The following is a 20,058-nucleotide window of genomic DNA, read 5'->3' on the forward strand; positions in this document are numbered from 1 at the left end:
ATTTTCTAATAGCATTAGCCAGGCATTAGCGTGTTTTACTGGATTAGGCAATGCTCATAGCAGACCAAATGTGATTTACTTTTATTTCTATTTACCGCGGTTTTGGCTTAAATGATAAGTAGTAAATTAGATTATCTGAGGATTGTCGGTGTTGATGACCGGCGATCATGTTAAATCGTTGTAGTTTTTAATTTCATTAGGGTTAATTAAATTAAGTGATATTTTAACCCAGCGGGCAATGGAAAGACCTATGCTTGGGGTTTCTCTTAAGCACAATATAAAAAATAGGTAAAACCTTAAGTACTAAACTCAGATCCGACACAATTCATAAAATTTCACTCCTTTCAGCTTAGTTTACACTTTTACACCCTGAATAATTTACGTACGGCCGTGCGGTATATTTACCTACGTATATTATTGGCTAATGACTCTTTTTCTCTCTTCTCTGCACTCACTCAGGTATTTATAAAGAATACATAACCAACATTGGTATCGATTCTGAAGGGCACACTTCCTAATTTTAAAATGAGCTAAAATTTCTAAATTTAACTGACAGCGCTAATTTTTGCTATTCTGAAGGCAACGATTTTAACGGCCAACTAAATTTAATAGGCTGATTTGACGTCTTTAAAATGAGTGTTCCCATACTTAGGACAAATACCAAATGATGGCAGCGAAATATAGATATCATGGAAATATAGTCGTTATTTTATTTTTTTAATCTTAATTTACTTTAAATACATAAAAACATGTTAAAAATATATTTAAAAATATACTAAATGCATTTACAGCCTATTATTATCGTGAAAAGCATAACTATTAGTGTTTCCAATGTGACTCATTATAGGTAATTTAGAAATAAATTACTGGCAACCCCAAAAAAATACATTGACTTTTTCATTGTTTTCTTTCTCCGATCCGATTGCCGGGAAAAAATTTGATGGTGATAAATACGATACGAAAGATCTTAAATTATCCGTGATAGCTACTTGCTTACAAAGGTTTTCATTACACAAGTTTTCCTATAAGGTAAGCCATAAACATAGTGAAATGTTTAAGTACATGTAACTTGACGGATTCGTCTTTGGAATTCGTGTTGATTGTTACGAAGATTTTGTGCAAATCCATTATATAAAATGAGAAATTCGCACCTTATTCATATTCTGCTTATTCGTGTATATTTGCTTACGAAATATTTTATAATTTCAGATGCAAACATAACCTTAAAACATCAGCCAGCAAGTTATATGAAACACAACACCTGCATCAACAAGTATGAAAGGATCCAGTCGCATTCCCGTTCAGACTATCTAAGTTACCTAAACAGAAGGTTAGTATTTATACTTACTATGTAATAGAGTGAAAAAAAAGAAAAACCCATGTAAGTACTTACTTACAAAATTTACAAAATTAAATGATTGAGTGTTAAAGATACTTAAGTACTTCAATCTCTCTTAGCGGTGAAACGATTCATCATCAGCCCATAATCATCCACTGCTGGACATAGGCCTCTCCCAAGGAGTGCCACAACACTCTGTCCTCGGCCTTCCTCATCCAGCCACTACCGGCTACCCGCCTAAGGTTGTCGGTCCAGTGGGCAGGAGACGATTAGCCAGTCTCATTAATTGTCTACCGCTGATTGCATCAAAGTCTATCTTGGTACCAACCTACCTATACATACAGTTTGTTTTATGCAGTGCACTATGTGATGTAGTGAAAAATATTATAAATTATTCAATTTAGTTAATGTTATTCATATACTTATCATATTATTATTGTTACAGAACTAAATTGAAACCCAGGAAGGATTATAAAATCTTGTCTTCTCGAAGTGACCTCTTCCAAGACTTGTCAGTGCATATAATAAACAAGATTATTATATTTCATACAAAAGAACTTTGATAGATACATGTGGCTATGTTATAAAATGAAATAAAGCTTCTCTAAATTGTGTTACTTTCATTTTCTAGTGGTAATAACACTTAGTTGGCAGTGAATAAACTTAGTTAGTAAAGCTAACAAACCCCCTCTATTAATTATTTCAAAGATTGACTTTTGGTTACTTTAACAATGCAAAAAGTTTTATTGCTGCCAACATCATAACCATTAATTTGTTTGGATAGAGGGGAGATGACCTGATCAGTATAGGTTCCTATTACTTTACTCTTTAGTTCCTATGTTACGATAATCATTATACTTAGGTAAGAATACTCAAATTGAGCCATGTACATCTACCTGCTTTATTATTAGCTAGTTAGAAAGATATGTACTGATCATAATCATTACAATTATTAAGAATTAGCCCTACTGTTCATCTTATCATTGGCAACAGGATTTTGATAAGAAGTTTTGTAGTAGGTAGGTAAGTAAGTAGGTACTTTTCTTTGAGAAGATATGTAGAGTCCTATGATACATAAGTAATAATAAAACAACCTACTTACCTAGGTACTCACCTCTATTTCAGTAATCAAGATAGGTAACCTAAACTTAATGATTCCTCCTACTTACATACCTTTTTAAAGTACCTACGTAGCCTGTTGATTGTAAGCAACTTCTTACCTATACTTAGATACATAGGTTAATCCATTTTCAGCTTTATTTTTGGTTTATAACCATATTTTAGGTTAGTAAATAGATTAAATATATTCTACCTGTACACAAGGAATAATTAAGTTTTATTGTACCTACCTAATAAGGTACTTACATAAGGAAGCATCCTATCAACAAGAGCCCTACTTTGGTTGATTTTCGTCACAATTTGTACTCTCAGGGTTGGTAAAAATAACACAAATAAGGGGTAATTTCACATATTTATTTCTCCATAAAACAGTACACTTATATCACTGAAATTTGCTTAACTTACTTAAGGAAGACCTAAACTCCAGATTAAATCCATATTTATGCACCTACAACAACGATTTCCCATATATTTCACGGTTTTACTTTTAGAAATTTTAGTATAATTTTAAGAGGCACCTTTCCAGACCCCTTTTAAATTTAGGAAGAAAGTTGCTAATTTTACGTTGACATCGCTAAAAATGCGACCTTCAGAATACCAATTCGACCATCTAACCTAAGTTGAATAGTTTTAACGCTGTCAGATTCAAAATTTAAAGTGACGTCTCTAATTTTGGAGATAAACGGTGCCTTCAGAATGCCAAATAAATTTAGAGGGAATGTAAGCGTTTTTTGACAGCGTTAAAATTAGAATGTGCCCTTCAGAATCGATACCATTATCCTCTTATTTTCATTACGTTTTGGCGAACTGTTTGTTTCAAACAAAGCCGTCGAAACGAACCGTTACGAGTTCGTTCGAACGTTCCAAAATTGAAATTTCAAATGAAGGAATTCTTTGAATTAGTCATTATCTCTACGAAGCAAGCTTTGTTTCCTCTGACCCCGATTAAAGTTTAAGTACGTTTGCGTAATAAAAAATAAGGTTAAAAAAATGTAGAGCTTTCAGCCCCTCGTGAAGATAATAACAGGCGGATGTAATTCATGGCCAGTAAAATAACAGTAAAAGCTGCCCACCTTTTAAGCTAAACTTCACGGCCTACGGGCAAGTCACTACGTTTCTATTCCACTGCTTTTGACTTTTACGGTGAAGGAAAACATTGTGAGAAAATCTGCACACCTAAATTCTAGATGCGTAGTTGTGTACCCTGTGTTTGTTCATTGTAATCATCAGAAAACGGCGATACGGCTCACGATGTATCACGTAAGTACAAATGTATAGCGAATAGTAAGTGGCTTTCTTGAGTGTCTTGCGAGTAACCAATGATTCAGGGATTACAAATGTTGTGAGCTATTATGTATGTATGTAGGTCAGTAAAAAAAAATCCTCCCGCATCCAGAAGTCATGGTTATTCGATTGAAAACCCGTTGATTCAACGCCCGGACTCAGTTCGGGGTTTACAAGGAAACCCCGTTTTCCCGTCGATTTATTCCACAATCGGGCCGAAGATCTAAAACAGGCAAGTCTAAGGGCTATTCACATCAACCCCGCTGGCTTTTCTGACAACTTGGCAAAGATAAGAAATGGAGACTATGTTGCCAGAGTATAGGTTTATTCGTTCTGTTTGATTTGTTTTATAGAAAACTGGTAAGTTGTGAATGATTTCAAATCAAATTAAAGTACTAAAAAATATCTATATAGTACCTGTGAACACCTAAGTAATACCTAGATTTAAGAAAACATTTGAATTGTTCAATACTGCTTTCTTATAAGTATATCAAAGTATTATAAATTTTAAACGTACTGTCTAAAGCTTCGAAAGCCCCGGATTTGATTCCTGGCTGAACTCTACCTATGTTATTGGAGTGAATGTCCTACGCTATGAACGAGTAACGAAGCGGCAATATTACCAACATCTCTCCGTTTTCATTTTTAGTTACGTTGGCAACACTGTCCGGAAGGGCAGATCGTAGAGCGGATATAATTTAGCCGCGATAACAAACTGAAGGCGAAAGGTGCAAGTCTCACAACCGGGGCCATTGAATAACTAAGTTGGGAGCTTCGATGTCACTGCTTCTAGTACTACATGTAGTTACTAGTTAGTAGTAGGTACTAACCACATTAGCAATGAAAACAGACCACTTACAAAATATGGACACCAAATAATTTAAAAACATTTTACAATACAATACAATTATATTTATTTGCACTATAACAGACCAGACAACCCTTGGATGGAAGAAAGGTATAAAAATTAAAAAAGTTTAGATTTTATATGGAATTCCAACAAAATATTTACGTTTTTAGATGGTAATATCGATGGTTCGCTGTTAAATGTACTTTTAGTAGTTAGTCTTTTCCGTTTAGCAGTAATTTGGTGCTATTGTCACTGGAACTTTGTCATTGCTCGTGAGTGTACTATTTGCAAGAGTAACGTGAGACATACAGAGTGTTGCAAATATGCAGTCTACTGGAGCCTCAAGTTAACTCATATTGGTTCTAAATTAAATGCAAATCACAACTTCCACTGAAATCCTAACTAATATTATAAATGCGAAAGTCTGTCTGTCTGTTACTCTTCCACACCAAAACTACTGAACAGATTCGAATGGAATTTGGTATACATATGGTCTAGACCCTGAGAAAGAACATAGGCTACTTTTTATCCCGGAATTCCCACGGGTAAACTTTTTAAGGCGAAGCGAAGCTCGCGGGAACAGCTATACTTGAATTGGACAAGGAAATGATTTAGGTATACGGTAGTTCTTGTCAATTAATGAAATGGGTACCTATGGACGACCGAATGGCGTAGTGGTTAGTGACCCTGACTACTGAGCCGATGGTCCCGGGTTCGATTCCCGGCTGGGGCAGATATTTGTTTAAACACAGATATTTGTTCTCAGGTCTTGGATGTGCCCGTAAAATGGCAATAGGCCCGCCCCCTATTACATTGGGAGTAACATAACACTCTGGCGAAAAGTGGGTGCAGCAATGCACCTCTGCCTACCCCGCAAGGGAGTACATTAGTACAAGGCGTGAGTGCGTGTTTTTTTTTTTTTTTTTTTGGGTACCTATGGAACATGGAAAAGATATAAGCATAGCATAAACAAGAATTCTTCAACCGGGATCACTTTTGACTTCTTTCAGAAATGTAAGAGTTTGTATAACAATAAAGTTACCTAACTTGATCTCAAGTTCACAGCAGAAATTTTTCCCCACCCCTTTTCCCTTTTGAGCGTCAAAATATACTCTATTGCATGGAAACTGGGGCTAATTTTCGGTGAATATTTCACAGGTGTCAATTATTATACATTATTTTATAATATTTAATATTTGACAGGTGTCAGTTAATATTGTTCGTATTATGTACATATATATGTACCTACCTACCTTGTTAGGAAAGATTTGTTTACAAATAGGAGAAATAACGCAAAAAATCTTAACATGAAAAGGTGAAAAAATTTAATACATAAGTATATTATACATATGTACCTATAATTCTATAATGGACATAGATTAATTTTTACAGTATTTTTTTTATTTTTTTATTTTCCTACAGTATATTTTTTTCCCTTTCTATTAATGCCGTAAAATTCGTTGGCAAATAATTTCTTATTCTATCATTATTTTTTATTAGACCGTCGTATACTTCTTTTATGACCTTCACAGTTTCATTTGTAATTAACGCAAACAGTTCGTAAAATATTTAAAATATGGCGTGTAAGGGTCTACGCACGCGAACCGGCAAAACACCGTATTTACCCACCGCTGCGAACCTAATTCCTTACGCGATATCGAATTAACTTCAGAAAAGGCTGCTCGTAAAACTTCGCTCCCAAAATTGGCTTAATGAGGCAAAGACACAGTGCCGTTGACAAAAAAAAGAAAAAAAAAAAAACCTTGCGTGCAACAACACCGCTGCTGACACGTCCTGAAATCAACGCAATCGGAAATGTTATACGGCCGAATTCGAACAATCAAGCGAAGGAGTGATCTTTATCAATTAAGCTATTAAGTCCAACGTTGATTAATTTTGAAATTCGAGCTCTGATTGAATCACGATTCACGACTATGACATTCGGATTTATTTTCGACTTCTCGTCGCGATGTTTAATGTATTCTGTTTACCATCGATTTGAGAACTTTGACCACGAGAGGGTCACGTTAGCTTAGGAAAACCTACGTTTCGGCTTCGGCTAACCAACAGATAGTGGCCAGCATTCGTAAAAACTCAAATAACCTAAAGTCGTAAACAAAAGATGTTTAGAATGATGAGCTGACCTTGTGTCTTCACTTTTTCAACACACTGTACACTTAAAATTATGAACCGAACGGGTGAAGATGTTAAGCAACAAGTTATAGAATTCCCGCTCGAAATTTTACGGTCGTTTTATTGGCTACTTCGGAATTTCATAGCCGGTCGGAGTAATCAGTTCTACGTATAACTCTAATGAAGATCTCACTTTATGTCGGTCTAGGAAACATTAAATACCGGATATCGGGGGGCCGTTTGTTTATTGGCGGGTAGCGGCGAATTTGATATCCGATAGGTTTAAATATGATATGTATACTGTAAATTCATTGTAATTCATTTGATATAGTGTTTTTAATAAAAGAACACATTACCATTACACAGATAGGTACATATTCCAACTTAATAATCAACACACACAGGTATTTGACAAGTAACTACGCCGCTATTTTTAATTTCTCTGCCAAAATTCAAATAAAGAAGTCATAAATATGATGTTAAAATAATGTTGCAACGAAAATATTTTTAAGTAAGCCGATTATAACTGGTGCTTAGATACCGTAGTTCGTATAATGTATAACTTACAAATGCGGTTCGTGCAATGCAGCCTGCTAAGGTAGAGTAAGTAATATGCTATACCAACCGCTTCATTCTCCATAGTTCACAATACCGAGAATTGGGCATTTGACGAGTTCGAATCGGAATATATTGTCATTGGAGGCTAAAATTGGTTTTAGAATACGATACGATCTTCTATACCTATGATGAAGATAATGATGAAATCCTGTTATCCCTCATCAGCTCATCAAGGACATAGGGCTATAGCAATAGTAAAATGTACCACGTGTAAAATGTATTTACAGCTTTATATAAGGGCTCGCGTGATAAGTCACAGTGCCTTTAAAAAGCTATACTTACGTACGATATCAGCAGTTAAATTATTAAAATGGCAACGGTAAGCGGCTTTTATTTGCAATTTGTGTGCTATTGGTACAGCGCGACGTTAAGCTTATTTTAAGTGAAGTGTATGTTTTTACCATGAATTATACAGTATTTAGGCGTCTTACGGAATTTAAGCAATCGGACCGGGAGTTAATTTGCATCGAAATTTACAGTGAAAAGGCGATAATTTGGATAATATCTGGTTGACAAACGAAAAAAAATAATGTTTGGTAATCGTGTTTTTAACAATATGTTTCCTATTTCTATAAAGAATATTTCTCATTATGATGAGCTGTATGTAAGCCAGACTGGATCAATATAAGTTGAGGATATAGTTTTATTTTTATTAGCAAACTGTTCGTGGCCGGTAAACATATATTATTACCTCAAAGCTGAATAGAGGATCAACTTTTCCACAAATCTAAAGCAAACATTTAACCTGCAAACCTAAGCTAAGCTCAGAATACGGGCTCACACAGCCGCAACACTTCAGAAAAGCTGAAAACTTTTTAAATTAAACGAACTATTTGAAAACCGAACGCTTTCTAAATGGATTGAGCACTCCAAAATAGTTCCACGCGGCAATAGATCGTATGGTTCGTTTTCCAGCCAGTCAGTATCGATTACAGAAGTTCAAATGCTCAAATGCCGGTGTATATGTGTTTGTATTCGCATCAACGGTCAAGTTAAATGACGATACAGGGTACGATTTTATTTTAACAGTTATCGAATCACGGATGTTTTGCATCCTTTTTAGCATACTAGCTGCTGCCCACGAGCTTCGCTTCGCCTTAAGATGTTTTTATAAAAATAAGAATAGCCTAAACCGAATTATCGCCTTTTCATGTGTAAAATGTGTTGCATGAGTTTTTTAAATAAATATTTTTTTTTTTTTTTTTTTAATTTTGAAACTAATTTTCTACAACATCCGTTCCTGTGTGAATGAGTAACAAACAACCAAACAAACATTCAATAGTCACTTTAAGGAGTTTTCTCGTTAAACGCAGATAATAGCAATTTTATTATGATAGGTACGATATTAATGTTGATGACTTAGATCAGTTTTATCGCAGATTGATAATAACAGGATATTAAGTCTTGTGTTGCAGTTGTGTTCAGTGCAACTTCAGGCAACATTCTTAGCATTACCAACTAAAAGCACTACCGAAGTTAGTTTTGCACAGATTTTCCCAGAATAGCTTGAAACATATCCAAGTTTTCAAAGTATTAAATGAATATCAAGCCTTAAAATAATGTCTATAGCAGGTAAGAAGTTACTTCTATATATCTCGGCTGGCTGGTGAAGTGCAAAGGTACTAAGTTATATAAACTGCAACAAATATCTATTTAAGAGCACTCCCTATAAAGTTTTCCAATTAAGTTATTTACTGAGCCTCGGGCGACAGTGTAATCAACTATAACAGAGAGTTCATAACGGCTTATCATTCTATTTTTAAACTGAGCGGTGCTCCGCTATTGGTTGAAAAGATTCTCGAGCTTTTACATTGGCCGTCGTCGGAACGCTTACCGAGGCGGTCTTTTGTTTACCCACTGTACTGTTATTTTTTTATTATACTGTGTTTTTATTTCGTTGCGAGCAATTCTGCGCTGCGTAAGATCTATGGACGTCGTAACAAGGTTACCTAGTTCAACATAGCTGAATTATTTATGAAAGGAGTATAGATTTATGTGAGTTGTTACGAGGAAACGAGAATACCTCCTAGCCGGTTTGTCCATCCGAGATAATGAAAATGGCAACACTTGAAATAATGGCCTTTAGATGGTCGCACCCTTACCAATACCACCACCAAACCGTCACTATACAAAGAGTTACCAAAATTTTTGTGTAGTGACGGTATAAGTATAAGGGTGCGTGGTAATGTTTATGCACAAAACTGACAAAACTGGTGTGTGATACATTGATAATTGTATTTATAGAATAGCGAATACAGAAAAATCTAATTACCATTTAAGAACAAATTCAAACCTTGAAACCGAAAGAGCTAGGAATAGTTGTTAATTTCACGAATACGATAAACGCTTTTAGCGATAATGCCGCTTATATCTCTTCTTTATATTTCAACATTGCATCTTTTTACTATCAATAAAGTTAAATTGTATTGTATGGTAGCGCTGCCAAGTAGTGGCAAGCCATCGCTACCCCTAATGCATGACAATAGAGTCGTGGTTCGCCCCGCCTGCCACGCGGAGTGTAGGCCCAGAGTTGGACACGATTTAAATCTGTTGGGAAGCAATACAAACTGCACTTATGCATACAAATTCACAAACTTTTGTTAGCCGTAGACGGTACATTCAAACTGCTTGCACTTCTAAATAAATCTTGGCGTTTGCAGTTTTGACTCTATATGCATGGCGGATGAATGTTGTACTTAGTAACACTCCAAGTTGGCCCATTCAAGCTATTAACGGTTTTAGAAGTTAAGACTAGTTGTTTATTGGGATCCATACATTTTAAGCGGTTATGCTGTGTTCAGCGGGGTTTAGTTATGGGCTAGCTAGATGAATACCTACACATCAGCCGGCAATTCATGTCATACACGTTTTTGTAGTGATTATCGGTATAATTTTGAAACCCACTACTTCTAACCTGCAAGTAACTATATCTAATGATTCTAATGTATATTTCAATCAAAATCATTTTGCCTATGTCTATAAAATTATGACATTAATCGCGTTTTACCTTCCCTGTCAGCACACACCACTAATGGTATTGGAAATAGACGACTAATTAAGTCGTTGCCTTTAATTTACTGCCTGTTTTCTGCCAAAGAAACAGGCTATAATCAAAACAAATCGGTACAGGAAGACACGCAAGGGGTCGCAAATTGGATTGGCTAGTAAATCTGTTTCTTGTATTGCACCGCAGCTTTGTTTGTTTTGAGTTTCTCCTTTTTGCTAAGACTGAGGAAACATTCGGCTATTTATTTTGATTAAAACAAGAGCACAATAATCGCGGCTGCGATTTGGCTTCCCAGTCGGTGATGGAGTCATCATAGGCTCATCTATGCATTTCAATGTCAGAACTTAACTCATTCTGAAGACTGTACAATCCCTTTAGCAGTACTGAATCTAACAATCCAATCAAAATCAGTCAGAATTCTCACATGGCAGCAACGTATTCATTTCAATCTTTGCGAGCCAAATGCCGTGATACGAGTCGACTATCAATAAAGGTAAGCGTTGGAATTTAGCGCTTTTTAGCCTGATATTCGACCTAAAAACTAGGCTATTGCCAGCCCCATTAGGGGGCAGTGTAGCGTAGTGCCGGTTACCGTACGTACTGCTGATATCACGGATAAACAAAGAGAGAGCTATTCTGTGCTGCAAACAATTTATTAAACGACCATTAGCTATAGCAACTGTCATTTCGCTAGCATCGACAAATTAATCACCGCACTATTTAAATCTGGAATTCATGTCAGGTGTACCTAATAATACGTACATATGGTTAGTATGTCCTGTGTAGGTGTATTTCAGGTGCAGTGCCTCAATGCAATATGGGACGCGCCTAATAGACTAAAGTCAAATTGGAAGACTATATATTATATCGTTATTTTGTTATGAACTATCGCATACAGATTGCCCAGTGGAAGAGAATAGAGTCGGGTAGTTGTCTAAGTCTATCCATCGATGGGTGGAAATGATTGACTGCTGCCGGTTAAGAGCGCTTGCTGTTCAGTTTGGGTATAAGCTGCTTTGTTTTATTCAGGTATCTAGACTGGCGGTAGACCTAGATAGATTATATTCGTGACCTAAAACAGAGCTTTCACTGTTTTTACATAGTATGATGATGATTAATTCCTCTAACTCCACGAGAAGCATAGGGCCTCCACATAGAAAGAAAACCAAATAGAAACATAAAAATAAACTGGGCACATCTATTTCAGTATGATTCAGAAATATCTTGATATAACTTTAAATTACCAGAAAATTACATCGGAAGCAATGTATCCTAACTAATATTATAAATGCGAAAGTAACTGTGTCTGTCTGTCTGTTACTCTTTCACGCCAAAACTACTGAACGGATTTGAATGAGATTTGGTATACATATGGTCTAGACCCTGAGAGAGAACATAGGCTACTTTTTATCCCAGAATTCCCACGGGTAAACTTTTTAAGGCGAAGCGTAGCTTGCGGGGACAGCTAGTTAAATATAAATGCAAGATAAAACATGAAAGTATCGTCTTCATTAAATGTATAACTTATACCTTTTGAATGAACTAAAAGGCAGTATTTACTCTCGAGTAGACAAGTTAAGCTGAATCGTCGCACTCGTTCATTATTCAATGCACGCAGCAATTTAAATTCCCAGCATAATCTTGCAAACATTTTTTACTTTTAATTGAATAAACATTTGCTAAGTATTTCTGGTGCAAATTAAAAATTTACAAGTCATTAATCAGTGAAAGGGCTGAAAGAGTATATCTTCGAGTTACATTTTTTGTCGAATAATATCGTTAAATATTTCCTTAATCTGTAAATTAGAGCTATAAGTGATAGCTATGATTGCTTAAATTAGTAAAAATCATTTCAAAAGGCTTGATTTTATACCATAAAGCAAAAAAATTTGATTTAAGTACGAGTACTATGACTTAAACTGTATTACATAAGTACCATTAAAACATATAAATGGGTTAAGCCAGATATTGATATACATACACAGACCTTTAAAACCCCTTTTTTCCGACAGGGGCTAAAAAAGTTTCAACAATGTAAACGGGTTTTCAGAATAATATTTGACAGATATAATAATGTAATGTAAGGCATTTACAGCGGTGTACATAACTTTCACACTGTCGGAGTTTTTGTGGTAAAACCTCAGGTTTTATTAACACCCTCACGGTTACAAAACTGTGTAAACGTCAGAACGCTGTCAAATCACATTTCCCGCTCAATTTTTTCTCGTTGCGCGCGCCAGCAAGGTGAGTCCCCGTTCGTTTAAAAGCAATTAACGTAAATAGATATTAATTTTCGCGAACGACGCGCCCGTTTCGGTTTTATTTAATTTTCCTAATTGACAGGGAAAGCATTAGTGCGGTTGAACGCTCCTTTTGGGGGGAAGTAATGAACGCTGCCGACACGGTAAGATTTTTAGGTTAGGAAATTGCCTGGTGTTGAATTAAGTTGTGAGAGGTTCATGTAATGGCGGGAAAACGAGAACCATAGACAACTCGAGTGCAGAATTAAGCGCGGTTCAGTTAAAATGGTTTTTATAGCTTAATGAATATGGACGTGTTTACATTGCTAAATAAACGTTTCGATACTGAACAGAGGGAACGAATGGTATAATCGAATCGAACGTTCGTAATGAGAGTTCGTACCTTCATTATGCTGCGGTTTCGTCTGTGGACGGTCAGCCAGACTTTATGTCCGTTTGCATGGTGAATTGTATCCCTAATGAACCAATGGCCAAACTTTTGTGTCTTTAATCAACTACTGTTAGCTGCCTCAGTAATAATCCCAATAACTCCCATTCGTTATTAGTAACCGGGTGGTGATAATAAACATAACTAATATACATATTATTACTTAACTACTACTGTACTACTGTAGATATAATAAATGTTTGACATTTGAAAGATTGATAATAATCACATAATTACTCATTTTATTAAATGCTAAAAACGTACTCATTGGAATTAAAAAGACCCATCGAAGCTTCGTGGATAGAGACAGATATGAAATACACACGTGTATACATATATATAACAACATCCTTTATTTACCGTCATTACAAAAATAATAACATCGACATTTAAATACAACTGGCGCATACACTGAATGTAAAACCGACTGTAAAGTAGAACCTTAGAATATAATGAAGGGTAGTGAAATTCACCCTTTCACGGTACAATTCCGGTGAATGGAAAGCGCAAGCCGAGCAAATGAAAAGGGCATGAAGTGAAGAGTGTTTTGTGTGTGCGGTGGCGGCGAGTCGCCTATTAGTGATGTGATTTGTCAAGTACGAAATTTAGTAGAATCGGTGGAAAAAAAAATGGGTGAATTCTTGCCTCAGTGGGATGGTGCATTCAAGAGCTGCGGCCGTAATTATTTATTTCTTGTATTTATTTATACACTTTATTGTACACATACACAAGCAAACATAAAAGAGAACAGTTAAAAAACAAAAAAGCTTATTGCCAAAAAGCAATTTCTTCCAGCCAACCTTCGTCTGGGTGAAATATAAATGCCATTAGATCTCTTAACTAATTTGAGTAGGTACAATCATCAAACTGAACCTAGCCTATGGTATGGTAATTATCTACAGCACACGCTGAGATGCTGCATTTCTGCACAAGATTTTTTTTTTATGTGACTGTATTGTTTTGTTTCTTGTACGTCTTGTTGTTGCCAGTGTGTTAAATAAATGTTTGTTTATCCTAAAATACACATTTCTACACAGTATAATACACATTTTACCCCTCAAACTTTACTTTAACTTAAGTAATATACTTACCAGTTTACCTACTTATTTTAAAAAACTGCCATCACTCATCTGAATTAACTGGTATATTACCTGCAAAAAGAAAACATAAATGTTAGCATTTAATTGCGTATTGTATAAAAGAAAATACTTAGAGGTTTCAAACAACAAGAAATAAATTATACGTAAGTTAAACCAGTAGGTACAAAAGGGTGCAATTAAGAATAAATTACAATTTATCGTTAAGGAGTACGATCAATCTTGTTTAGGACAACTTGATTTAAGTTAAAAGTTCGCTTGAAATGTGCTTGAGTATAAACACTGCTTTTATAAACATAATAATTAGGTACTTTAATATAGATGTATTGTGTATAACTTACTATAAAAGTTTCTTTTTAATTTAAGTATATGTACTAAAAATTTATTTGTCTTTCAGTTACTAGAACAAACAAAACAAACAGCCAGTAAAAGTCCACATCAGCATATGAATCATGGGCCTCAATCATAATCTGCCCCGGTCGGGGATCTAACCTGGGACCTTCGGCATAGCAACCAGGGTCACTAACCACTACACCATTCAGTCGTCGAGATTACAATACAACATGCCCATGTATGCGAAATCATTTACCTCAGCGCGAATCCGTCCTATACCAAATATTCAGCGCGGATTTAAACCAATTAAGTACAAGCAGAGGCGCGAGCATAGGATTCGATACTATTTTCGAATCTACACGAAGGGTCGCTTTTACCAAACGCTAAACGTATTTAAATCAAATTTTAAATACATTTTGTACTAACTGACAGACGTATGACAGGCTACTAAATACGTTTAGCGTTTGGTGAAATTCCACCTAACATGGAAAAAACAAATGCCACTTTTGGAACTAACAAATTTGCCTTACATTTTGACAGTGACATTTGACGATACGCAACCAATACGCAACGTAAACGGAGGTTTCGAATCCTGTGCTCGGGCAACAGGTAGCATCTGCTGCCCAGTATTGTACTCGGAGGTCGGAGGGGGAATACCCAATTAAAATGGAACTGTCAGCCATCGGTTGTCCTGATAGACCCGGGTTCGAATCTTAGACAGGTTTACATACTAGGTAAAAACTAGGTACAGCTCTATAACCTTATTTCGGTAGATACCATTTAAAAATACATTATTTATACATTCCTGAGTCTCTTTCCCTACATAATTTGTGATATTTGTAAAATAAAGAGTTAAATAAATAATTAATCCCAGGCACCAAAAGAGCTCTGGGTTACAAAACCCCCACCATTTGCTTTTTTGTTCACAAACGACTTTCGACTTTTTTCACCGAAGTTCAATGACAAGGTTGCGGCATTGTTGATTGTTCAGATGGCGATGGAGGCCAGAACAATACGTCATTACGGCCAGCGCCGGGCGTCGAACCCGGGACCTCCTCGCTGGGAAGTACATAATACGACTATGTTTCCATTTTATTGTGTCGATGTCGCTTTACCTAGGGAGTTAGATATAGATTATGAGTTTTGTGGCAGGCCTGGGTTATGATACCTAAATTGTATCTTTATTCTTTTCAGAATTAATAACATATATTATAGACTATATATGATCACTTCTCTCGATCGCGAGGGTTGGAGAATAAAACACGCGTTTCCCTCTACTTTGTTCACTTTGGCAGGGTTTTACAAGCTTTACAAGGTAACTTAATTAAAATACAAGCTTTCTATGAATAATGTTTTCTTACAAATACAGGCATCAAATTGGTACAACTGTGTTAAGAACAGGAAACTGATCATTATTATAATAGCGTAGGTGAGTCCCCGTTTCGGGTGTTTAAAGAAACAAAACTAAAACATAGTTTATGGCTCCTCACGGCTCGTTTACTAGCGTTTTGTCAACAAGAAAGTACAAATTAACTGAAAACACTGGAGCACGCGATAAATAATACTTAATTTAACGAAATTACTTTATGCATGGCGGCAAATAGACCGAAATTATTTCAGGCATGTGGCACGGTTTATCTGATTGACGCAGGCACGCGCTGAAAACTACTGAAAAAAAGTAATTTATGTCTCACTTTCAGACTACTTTTTAAGCTTCGAGACTGTAGACAAAACAACATTCGTCTGAATAACCATAAACCTTTCGCAAGACAATCCATAGACACATAAAAATCCCTCCCGCAGTTTACATTACATAGCTGCAGGGGCACAATAAAATGTGTAATCGCCCATACAAACACAGCACTGGAATGCAAACAGCCTGCACTTAATCTCTCGAAACGGCTGCTTTGCACGTCCTTATTTTACTTCACGAAAACTGCTCGGAGACAACCGTCTTACATGCACCCGTGTTGGTGAAATATGAAGCTTATTAGCAGGTAGCAAAGGTGATACTGTACTCCGCATTGAGTAAGGTTCCTTGTACGGTGCAGTTTGAGCCCCTTCCGATAGAAATATGCGCGGCGGCGTCCGCTCATTCAATATTAGTCGATAAAAGTTTGCGGGTTGATTGTTTTAGGTGGTACTTTCGCTTGTCTTCGCTTAAAATGTGACTTGTTCTTTGTTTTATACACTTACGGATTTTTTTAACGTGAGTTGTTGTAACCGGTGGAGCTGAAGTTTTATAATAATGTCGGTTACGGAATGGACAGATTTATGTAAAATGATTATAAAGGTAAATTGAAAAAACTAATGAATATGAAGGGGTCAGAAATCTGAAAGCAACAGCCGGTATTTAATTAAATAGCCGATTTACACTCAACACTTTCGAAGGACACTTCTGGAGTCTTGACAATAGGAATGCAGCGCGGTGAGTCAGTCCCACTGAATAACCGTATTTTAAACACTTTCTTTTCTTGTTGTTTTTTTAATTTTTTACAAAATATGACGATAGTAAAAATTGTGTGTTTAACGAAATAAAGCGGTTAGAAATCAATCAGCAACGAACTAGAATTATTATTTACGCTTAAAAACTTGTTGTTATTATCATTTTGTTTTTATGGCATACACAATACACATACAATATACATAGTACATATTACATCCTAACTAATATTATAAATGCGAAAGTAACTGTGTCTGTCTGTCTGTCTGTCTGTTACTCTTTCACGCCAAAACTACTGAACGGATTTGCATGAAATTTGGTATACATACAGTTTAGACCCTGGGAAAGAACATAGGCTACTTTTTATCCCGGAATTCCCACGGGAAAACTTTTTAAGGCGAAGCGAAGCGCGCGGGAACAGCTAGTATTAAATATTTAATCAAAATGTGATATGTATATGTCCTACACGTTAGTGTAGTGAACATAATTGGCCTTCTGTGATTTTAGCGTTACACATATTAATAGTACACCTGGATATCTATAATGGGACAATTTATGATAAGGAGAGGATTATGTTATTCAAAAAGTCACCCCTTTTCGCGCGATCGTCGCTTAAAAGCTATTTCGAGTTAAAAAGGTATTTTGGAGAAAAACCTACTAAAGTAATATATAATTTTATTCGGTTCCATAAGCTGTAAAGTTGCACCACCTCCGCTGCAATTTTTATTTTATTTTATTTGAGACAATAAACAGATGTACATTAAAAATTACTAGCTAAACTTAAATTAAATATAATTATGTTAATATACATCCCACAACATTGTCTACAAGTATGTTAATATAGTACTGTTATTACAATTCAAGATCTAGAAGTGCGATGATTATAATGGTGGAAGTGAAGTGATTTTTACGAGAAAAAAGAAGAAAAGAGAATTATTCAATGATTTAGGAAGCAACCTGTTGCTAATGTCGTACAAATATGTAGTTATAGTTATACAAAAATTATATAAAATTAAGATCTATTTAATTTTTATTTAATAAGTAATTAATTAATAAGTAATAAATTTTCCAATGAATAGTTTTCTCGCACATTTACACACAATTATGTCAATTTCTGAAAACTTTGTGTATATTGTTTTTAAAATCTTCAAATTTTGAATAGCTCCGCGCCATACAAATTTGAGTAGATTTTCACAAGAATAACCTCTGAAGAAATATTATAGGCTAACCTTCTGTGATTATTGGAGTTGTCGGTATGTTTCCCCCCCCCCCCCCCCCCCCCCTCATTAGCTATCATAGTTCGCAACACAATCCGTTGATTAGCACATACCTCCACTATAACATGGCAGAGCAGTCCTTAATTGGTTAATTAAATGGACCTTGAGCTGAACATTAACACTAATTCTAGTCTAGCCTGAACTACGAAGACTAACCTACACCTAGGAAGGATACCAATACTATATGTAGAATGCCTAGTAGGGTTAACCACCTTCCATCAAACTTCGAACTAGAAACTTCAGGACATATACTGTAAAACAAAGGTTCATGGTTTAAAACATGGCTTCATTATTTTCATTATGTCTGTTTTACCTACCGACGATGGGGTACCTAACTACTTGCTAAGCTTAATTTTCTTTTTTTTTCTATACTTTCCCAATCTAATTAAAAACGGTATCTTAAATATTATTAAACCATCACAGAAGGGTCAGCTAGCGGTGAATTGCTACTGACTACGATCACATCAGAATGCTGTCGTACTACTTTAAAGTTGCCAAAATATTTTTTCTGTCCACAGCACTTAATAATCTATGGGGATAGCCAACAAACGTGTCCACAACACAGGCGTGGCACATCCAGCCCTACGCTACTACCACGCAAGGTTATTGGGGTCATGTTCATGTCAGCTCCACGAAATGCACCATAAAAACCACAGATAAGCTTCGTAAAGGCTTCGTATGACTCCGCCAGCGTCACGGTCGCATAGGCCTAGGCGACACGGCAGCGATAACGCGGTAATGAGGTTCTGTGTCTTTTGTAAGTAAACAAGACTTATTAGAGTGGGAAAGAGACAACGATAGTTGAAAGGACAAAAGGTGTTTGGTTCGTTACCCAGAAACTTTGTTGGAACAAGTAGATTATTTTTGTACGCCACGATTTTCTGTTGGGTATTCTCGACTGCATAAAAATGACCAACTAAATTAATATATCTATGACGTCAACGCATTCATTTTTGCAGAATATATCTCCTCCCAGGCACCATATCGATCAAAATCCATCACTATTCTGTGGACGCGGAAAAAGCAAAAACAAAATATTGTAAACGAGCTACATGTTGTGCGCTGCAAATCTCCACCGGCAGAGAAAATTACTTAAAGGATTTGTGACTTTGAAAAATTGGTGCACGTCTGCTTTCCAACCTTACCGTATCTTCAGAGAAAACGTATCCTTATCGCGTTGGTATAAAAGCTACTGAGGGTGGAACTACAGACCGTGCGGTGCAATGGAAAAGCGCAGTCATAAGCCAGCTTCGTAAAATAGTTTAGGGCCAGTAAACATCATCAATAATGGTAAGTTACACCGCGGACGGACTTTTAGTGACGGCTTTGTGGTAGCCAATATGGCGGCATTAAAATTCCGATTTTACGGTGAGGACCGTTGATTGCAACTTTACGACAGACACAAAAAGTTGGACAACGAACGGTGAGTCACAGTGACCATACAATAATACATGTAACGTTTCTGACAATTTCCCGATTTGATGAAATGACTCAGAAAAAATATTCAATAACACAATACTGGAAATAGCCATTGAAGACCAATCGTTACAAAATTATTAGGAACTTCTGAAATAAAATAACACGATGTCGGCCTTATAGTCATCTAATACCGTCAATACAATAACGCGATGAACCTAATAGCACACAATCCATTTCAAGCTCGATAGATAAGCACTTCTGTGGAAGCCTCACAAGCGTGTTTATTACTCCAATATAGACCTTCTTCTCTAATATATAAGGAGTATTTAAGTATTGCTTCCTGCTTAATTCACCGACCTGCATCTATAGGTTATGTCCTATGTAGGTACTATATACCTGGCAACCATATTGCATGCCACTTAAAAGAACCTTTGTATGCAATATGTGTAGG

General features: G+C 36.0%; 1 protein-coding gene and 1 long non-coding RNA gene across 3 annotated transcripts in view; one reads left to right on the forward strand and one right to left on the reverse strand.

Annotated features, from left to right (window-relative positions):
• LOC105398335 (DE-cadherin) overlaps positions 1–20,058 on the reverse strand; it is a 188,771-nt gene that overhangs the window by 147,514 nt on the left and 21,199 nt on the right. The window lies entirely within an intron of this gene.
• Positions 883–1,949, forward strand: LOC125488730. The gene is made up of 3 exons (XR_007266447.1): positions 883–1,029; positions 1,210–1,330; positions 1,785–1,949. It is a non-coding gene; the product is annotated as an uncharacterized LOC125488730 (long non-coding RNA).

This window comes from Plutella xylostella, chromosome 7 (genome assembly GCF_932276165.1).
Source record: "Plutella xylostella chromosome 7, ilPluXylo3.1, whole genome shotgun sequence".
Classification (NCBI taxonomy): domain Eukaryota; kingdom Metazoa; phylum Arthropoda; class Insecta; order Lepidoptera; family Plutellidae; genus Plutella; species Plutella xylostella.